The sequence below is a fragment of the Camellia sinensis genome, chromosome 1, assembly GCF_055761805.1.
Source record: "Camellia sinensis isolate YWXY chromosome 1, ASM5576180v1, whole genome shotgun sequence".
NCBI classification, from domain to species: Eukaryota; Viridiplantae; Streptophyta; class Magnoliopsida; order Ericales; family Theaceae; genus Camellia; species Camellia sinensis.
This window is the reverse complement of record NC_138961.1, coordinates 201,322,257-201,329,952: the sequence shown is the minus strand read 5'-3', so window position 1 is coordinate 201,329,952 and position 7,696 is coordinate 201,322,257. Positions and strand designations below refer to the sequence as shown.

General features: G+C 33.7%; 1 pseudogene across 1 annotated transcript; it reads left to right on the top strand.

Moving 5' to 3' along the window:
• The first annotated feature begins 1,859 nt into the window (after positions 1-1,859).
• LOC114296953 (putative trehalose-phosphate phosphatase J) lies at positions 1,860-6,627 on the top strand (annotated as a pseudogene). The gene is made up of 8 exons (XR_014342836.1): positions 1,860-1,998; positions 2,097-2,406; positions 4,728-4,868; positions 4,967-5,037; positions 5,299-5,391; positions 5,570-5,626; positions 6,188-6,258; positions 6,351-6,627. The product of XR_014342836.1 is annotated as a putative trehalose-phosphate phosphatase J (transcript).
• The last annotated feature ends 1,069 nt before the right edge of the window (positions 6,628-7,696 follow it).

Here is a 7,696-nt window from a genome sequence, read left to right as displayed (position 1 = left end):
TCTCTCCGTCTGGCTGATTTCGGGGTAACACCGTCAATAGCGGACAACAGTATCTCGTCGTTGTTGGCCATTGAAGGCGATCAGATGAGCTTGGAAGACAAGGTTTTGTCTATCAAACTTCCCACAAATGGCGCCAATTGTACGGGGAGCAAATATTCGTCGCTGTCCGTACTCTTTTCATCCAAGCTCCTTGTCTATCCGATCGACTTACAAACACAACGGTGGTGAGCTGCCCAGCGGTGTGTTGCCAGAAAACCCCTCCGACGGTCAAGTTAGCACACACACTCAGGGGGAGAGAGAGAAAGAGAGAGATATATCACAATGAGTGTTTCTCACCAAATGATGTTCCATCCTCAGTATGGGGCGTGTAGTCTTGCTTATATACTTTCTGCGCTCAAATCTACTACAATGAGTGTTTCTCACCAAATGATGTTCCATCCTCAGTATGGGGGGTGTAGTCTTGCTTATATACTTTCTGCGCTCAAATCTACTCCTATTGGTCTCTTGACACGTGGAGCTGCTTTCCCATCTGTCAGCACAAATCCAGCAATCACCACTTAACCATACCACCAGACTACATTAGCGGGAGCTTGGCATCCCAGCGGCATCACCTCGACTTCCCATGACCGTGTTGCGCAACGTGCCTGAGTGTTCCGCTCGCCGAGCTCCATAACAGCCGCGCTCGGAAGCATTCCGGTAGAGCCGAGTTCAAGACAGGTCGGTCGATAAACAGAAGACATTTCCTGTCGAGCTACACGTGCGACCCATGGAACCCGGGTTAGCAGGCGGTCATCTCGGCCAAGTAAGCTCGGTTCAAACATTGAACCTGGACCTCGGGCCTAAGCCTTGACCGAGCAAGATCAACTCCAGGGAGACCTCAGTCAGCTCGGCCTAAACAGGGGGCCCGAGTCTCAACCGGGCAAAATCCACTCTAAACTAGCCCAAATTAGCTCGGCCTAACATGCTTGGTCCTATCCGTCCAGCTTCTACCACGGCCCAAAGCCAGATTATAAATCTCCCTCACAAGTATTAAATTTTTTTCAATACCGATTGAACCAAATGGTTTGCACGGTTGGTAAAATTAGTCAATATTTCATTTAGTTTTATTTTTTTTGAGGTGAGGGTGAGGTAGCAGTTGTGGGTTCGTGGTGGCAAATATTCACATGGCCAGAAGAGGCTATCTAGAGAGCAACACGTGGCAAAGGCTGCCAGGTGGCAGTGGGGAAGAGATGTCAACACGGTGTACCGTCATGATGTCGGGGTCCCCACCAAGTGGATCTCCCATCAGGACTTGACCATCGTTTCCTGCTCCCGTGCTTTGCAATGATGATTATTTTAGTAAGTTATTTTAAGGGATTGTTTGCGATGGATTAAATAAGTATATTTTTTGACTTTTTATGAAAAAATGTGAAATATAGATTGAGTTTGAAGTGATATGGTAGAGAGATGATGTGATTTAAATAAGATGATGTGACTTAAATAAGATAATAATTTTTTAACTTTTTTGTATTATGCCAAACTAGTCCTAAATTTTGATTATTTTAAAGATTATAACTTTTATAGTTAAAAAGATTGTTAAATTTTTTACAATTAAATGAAATATATGTAAGAAAAAAAATAAAATATTTATAAATTTCAAATAATATTTTATTTTATTAATTACCTTAACCTATTTTATCTTTTAACTAAAAATTCCTCCAAACACAACTTGCAAACACCCACTATATAACAACCAAAAACCCCCCTCTATCTCTCTCACACTCCCCACTCTCTCTCTCTCTCTCTCTCTCTCTAAGCCCTTTCCACAAATCTTTGTGACCCTTTTTTGAGACCTCAAACTTGGTTTGTTCTTGGTTTCAATCAGAGTCTCAAACTCTCCCTCTTTTCTCATTCTCTGAAAACAGAGCTTTCTCCTCTGATTTCTTGTTACCTAACGATCGAACCCATTAATTCAGAGATTTTTAGTTGTTGATCAAAACCTTAGTTTTGCTGAAATGGGTATGTTTCAATTTGGAGATTAGTGGTGTTTATAAATTGAAAAGATGGTGGTTTTTTGTCATCAAAATCATGTAATGTGACTTTGGTTTTTATTGCAGTGAGTTTGATTGAAGAAAGAGATAAGATGACGAAGAAAAATGTGGTAGCTTCGAACACCAAATCGGCCATCAACATGGCGATAACAGTGGCGGCGGCGGCGAACTCGTCGCTGTTCAAGACGGCGGCGCAGAAGCCGCCAGTGGCTCCGGGAAGCTTCTTCACCATTTTACAGAGGAAGCTAATACAGAACCTTGAAATCAATGGAGCTGCAAGAGTCAACGCCTGGGTTGACTCAATGAGAGCTTCCTCACCAACCCATGTCAAATCCACCACCCCTTCTCTCTCTCTGAAGACCAAAGTTCGTGGATTGTGAGTACTCTCTGTCCCCGCCAAGGATCCTCTATAAATGTATTGTGTGGTTGTAATTCAATGTTGAAAAATTGATATAATTTATCATTAAATTTCAATCACACAATACATCACTCTTTCTCTGTTCATAAATTGTACATGTACTAAAATAGACACACACAAAGGGTGTGTTTGTTTGGACGGACTGGATAAAGGAGGATTGTAATGCATCGGACTGTTAGTCTCGGGATACATTATCCCGGAATTATTTGGTTGGATTGGATTTGTATCCTATGTTTGTTTAGTCATGTGATTAGATGTCTGGATTGGACTATTTTTAGTAAATCCAATGTTTGGTTAGACGGACTGGATAAGGATAAATGTTCAAAAGGCTATTTTACCCTTATAATCTATAATTTATAATTTAACACCACTAAAAAAATATAATTTTTTTCAATTAAATATAATTTATAAGGCCACAATTTTTAATTTATTATTTTCAATTAAATTAAATTAAATTTATATTTTATATTTTATTTAATATATAATTTTAAATAACGACAATAAAAAAATATTTTTATTTAATATATAAATTAAATTTAAGGCCATAATTTATTATTTATTATTTTTAAATAAATTTAATTTATAATTTATATTTTTTATTTAATATATAATTTTAAATTAACAATACTAAAAAAAAATTTATTTAATATGTAAATTTAATTTTTTAACAACATTAAAAAAATTTAATTTATAAGGCCATAATTTATAATTTATTATTTTTAATTAAATTTAATTTATAATTTATAATTTAAAATTTTTATTTAATATATAGTTTTAAATTAACAATACTAAAAAAATAATTTATAAATGTTCAAAAGACTATTTTACCATTTTCTAATTGTTCACTAAATAATAGCATGGAAGGTAAAATGGACATTTTACAAAATAATCCCATAGGATACCAATCCCATGGTTTCTATCCCACACCCCCCATGGGATAGGATAGTCTCATATTTGTGGGACTAATAGTCCGGGAGACTATTAGTCCGGAGTAAAAATTTTCAAACAAACAATGGACTATTAGTCCGGTGGGACTAATAGTCCAATCCCACCCTCTTATCCCTCGAAACAAATATGCTCAAACGGAATCAGATCCCTCTTTCACTTTCTTACTCGACTTTCTACTTGTTGGATTATTGAGTTCCCTTTAAGGCTCAATTTTGATAATTTAAATTGTTTATATTTTAAAATTAGTTTAGTATATTATACCTGTAAAAAAATTAAGTTGATCAAATATCAGAAAACATGTGTTCGGATCATCAAATTAAAAACCATTTTTTAAACAAATTTAATAAACGATTTTTCGAATACATGCTTTCTAATATCTGATCAATTTGATTTTTTACAGGTATAATATACTCAATAAATCTTAAAATGTAAACGGTTCAAATCATTGAAATTGAACCTAAAAGAAGACCTAATAATCCAATAAGTAAGAAGTGAAGTAGAAAACTAAGGATCTGATTCCACACAAACACATCATTTTGTGGACCCGTATGTATGGGTATTGGCATGCACATACACATACACATACACATATGAAGTGTATACTATGCATACATACTTTCCAAAACTCATACATACATATACATAGATTTCTGCTTTGTTTTTTCGGCAAAATGACAAATTTTAATTAATGGGTTAAAGCATCTCAAACGGTGAATCAAATCTGACATCAGATTTAAATTTTGGTGAAAAAATTATTTTTTGGAGCTCCAATGGTTTCAGTAAATTGGTATTAAAATGAAAATTCACTAAAAAATTCATTAAAGTGAGAACAAGGTACATATTTCACTATTTTACTGTGCGTGACTGTTGGAGGAGACTAACCGGTCAACCAGCCGGTTGACCAACCGATCGACCAATTTCCTTTCAAATAAGTAGGTTCAAAATGGTCAAAAATGTTCAAACAAGTAAAAAAAAAAAAAAAAAAAAAAAATTTTTTTTTTTTTGCCTTACCGGTAGACCGGCCGGTTGACCCTTCCCTTTTGATACACGATTGGAGGAAGAAATATCAGATTGGGAAAATTAATTTTTTTTACCCAAATTTAATGAAAAATTTGATTCACCGTTGGAGATGGTATTAGCAGAGAGCGATCACTTTCAACATAGATTTAAGTTTTAATCTTATGAAATGTTTGACTATCATCAGGCCATTCAGAGCGGTAATTAATTACTCAGTACATGTGGAATAAAAAGTCAAAAAATGTCCTATATATAATTAGAGAGAGATCAGTCGAGACAAATTACACATAAAATCAAAAAATTCAATGGAACAGCTTCGTCACCCATCAGCACTGGAAATGCTCGAGCAGATAACAAACGCTTCAAAGGGGAAGCAAATAGTGATGTTTCTGGACTACGATGGCACGCTTTCGCCCATAGTCGAAGACCCTGATCGAGCTTACATGTCCGATGCGGTCAGTTCTCCTCCTCCTCCTCCCGATGCCCAATCTTGTATTTTATCCACAAATCTCTCTATTTTTGCTAACGTGTTTTTATGACTTTGATATCACAGATGAGAACTACAGTGAGAAAACTTGCTAGATATTTTCCCACTGCTATTGTGAGTGGGGGTGCAGAGACAAGGTACTTGCTTTTTTTTCTTTTCTTTTATTTCTTAGTAATTTTAATTTTGTTCTGTTTTAGTTCTTCCAAACTCCTTAATTAAATGATCATAACCGTCATAAACAGAAACCCATCTCCGTACTAGTTTTAAGTTTTAACTGTTCTATTTTTTAGTATCATTTTGTATTGTTTTAACAAAAGACTCGGACACTGAATTATTATCATTTTTATAATATGTTCTTGAGCTAATTGTTTGTTTGTAACTTTGTTCTTTAATTGTAGGTGTATAGCTTTGTACAATTAGCAGAGTTGTACTATGCTGGAAGCCATGGAATGGACATTAAAGGCCCATCAAAAGGTCCCAAAGACAAGAATGTGAGTGAGCTAGCTGTATTTGTATTTGTATTCTCACAGCAATATAAATATACACATTAGTCATTTTTCTTTTTCTTTTTCTTTTTCTTTTTTTTAAAAAAAAGAATTGTTATAAATGCCAAATTATTAAAAATTGGTTTGTATTAAATATTTTTATTTGCATTTATGTAATCTTCAGGATGCTCAATCTGTTCTCTTCCAACCGGCCAGTGAATTCGTTCCAATGATTGATAAGGTTGGTTTTCTTTGCTAAATACAACCATACCCAAATATGGAAAGGAAAATGTATTATGAAAACCTATTTTGAAATAAAATTTGTGGGCCACTTTCATTCTGTCCACACATTTTATATATTTTAAAGGTAAATTTTCTTGGAACGAATTTTAAGGGTAATTTGCTAGTACTTTTTCTCTGTGTTGCACCCACCACAACATTAGAGACACATCCCGACTATTCTACAACTCTGAAGTTTAATACAGGTGTTTGAGATCCGTCCTACAATTAAATGGGACAAAGGGAAGGCTCTTGAATTTTTGTTGGAGTCTCTTGGCGAGTTTAAATTATTGATTTCTATGCATTAATCACAATTCATTGCACAAAGTCTTTTGTTTGGTTGTTGGAAACATTTTTATGTAATCCAAATAGTGAAACTAAAATATTAAAAAAACAAAAAAGGTAAAAAAAATGGCCACCTCAATTAATTAATTTATTTCCTGTTTAATTTAATAACAACGATAGATAACCATCACACTATAGTTTAATCACTAAAATTTTGTAACGAATCCTTTTCTTTTAGGTTATGCAAATTGTACCGATGTCTTTCCTGTTTATATTGGAGATGATCGAACGGATGAGGATGCATTTAAGGTATTCAATGTGCAAAATTGAATTAAAATTAAGTTGTTATATTATAAATTTTCAAAAATCGAAGCCAATCATGTTATGTTAACTTGAATTAGGTTTTAAGAGACAAAGGACAAGGTTTTGGTATTCTTGTTTCCAAGATTCCCAAGGACACCAATGCATCTTACTGTTTACAGGAGCCATCTGAGGCAAGAATCTCCATGCATATTTTTGTTTCATGTTTTTGCCTTATTTTAAAGAAAAAATCTATGCTTAAACAGGTCTTAACTTATTTTTTTATCATTAGACATAGATAATGGGTTCCACATGTTTTTGTTGACGTGATCCTTATTTCCTTTATATCTAATAATAAAAAATTATTTGTGTATTGCATTATAGTATTTTTAAGACAATTTTCTTATTATAACTTCAATTTCTAATAAATTGTTGTTATATAGGTCATGAATTTTTTGCAACGCTTGGTGCAGTGGAAAAAAAATGTCTTTACAACGACAAGGGAAAAAATTATCTTTACGACGACAGTTTAGGGTGCAGAGACGGATTGAAGAAATGAAAGTATATCATTGTTCAATTGAGAAATGTGTGAGGGTCGGGTGAAAATATGTAACTTCTTGTTGAAAGGAAAAAAAAAAAAAAAAAATTGAAAGAACAAGAACTAAAAAAAAAAAGAACAAAAAATACCAAAAAAAAAAAGCCCAAATAAACAAAAGAAAAGGAAAGTCTTTTCTCTTGGCTTAAACGCCCCGTACATCTTGTAACTAGCTATGTACAAGGGGAAATATGTAACTTTGCAAGTTGTCTAAATGCATATAATCTCTCTTTGCCCGTCTCTCTATCATGTACATGCTACAAGCGATAAATTACTTTGACAAATTACATCTCTATTTCTTGGTTACGATTTTCTTATCGATTGGTCAACAATTAAGTCAACTACAAAATATGTTGATGTCAACAATTAAAATTTTCGAAATAATAATTTTAACCCTAGTTTAACCTAAAATTGCATGCTATATTCTCTCTCTCTCTCAAATCTCGGAATCTAAACTTGACATTACTTGAATACCCCCCTCCACAAAACACAATACCCCCCTCTACAAAACACAAACCCCTTGAACCAGGGAGGATCCAAGATTGAGACTTTGGGGGAGCTACTCTATAGTCTGAAAATTTTGGAAGGCTACTCTATATAATTTTGAAATTATTTAAAAAAAATTTGGGAGTGCGAATTCTTATAATTTTAAATTATTTTAAAATTTCTAATATAATATATGATATTTTTCAAATATCAGTAATGTTAGGTATCATGAAAAATCTTTTATGAAAATAATCATGAAGGTTTTGTGACACTTGGATTACACTTAGAATAAAGCACCACACACTAATCAAGGTAATTCAAGGATCATTTTCATGAAAAAAATTTCATGATCCCTAACTTTTCTCC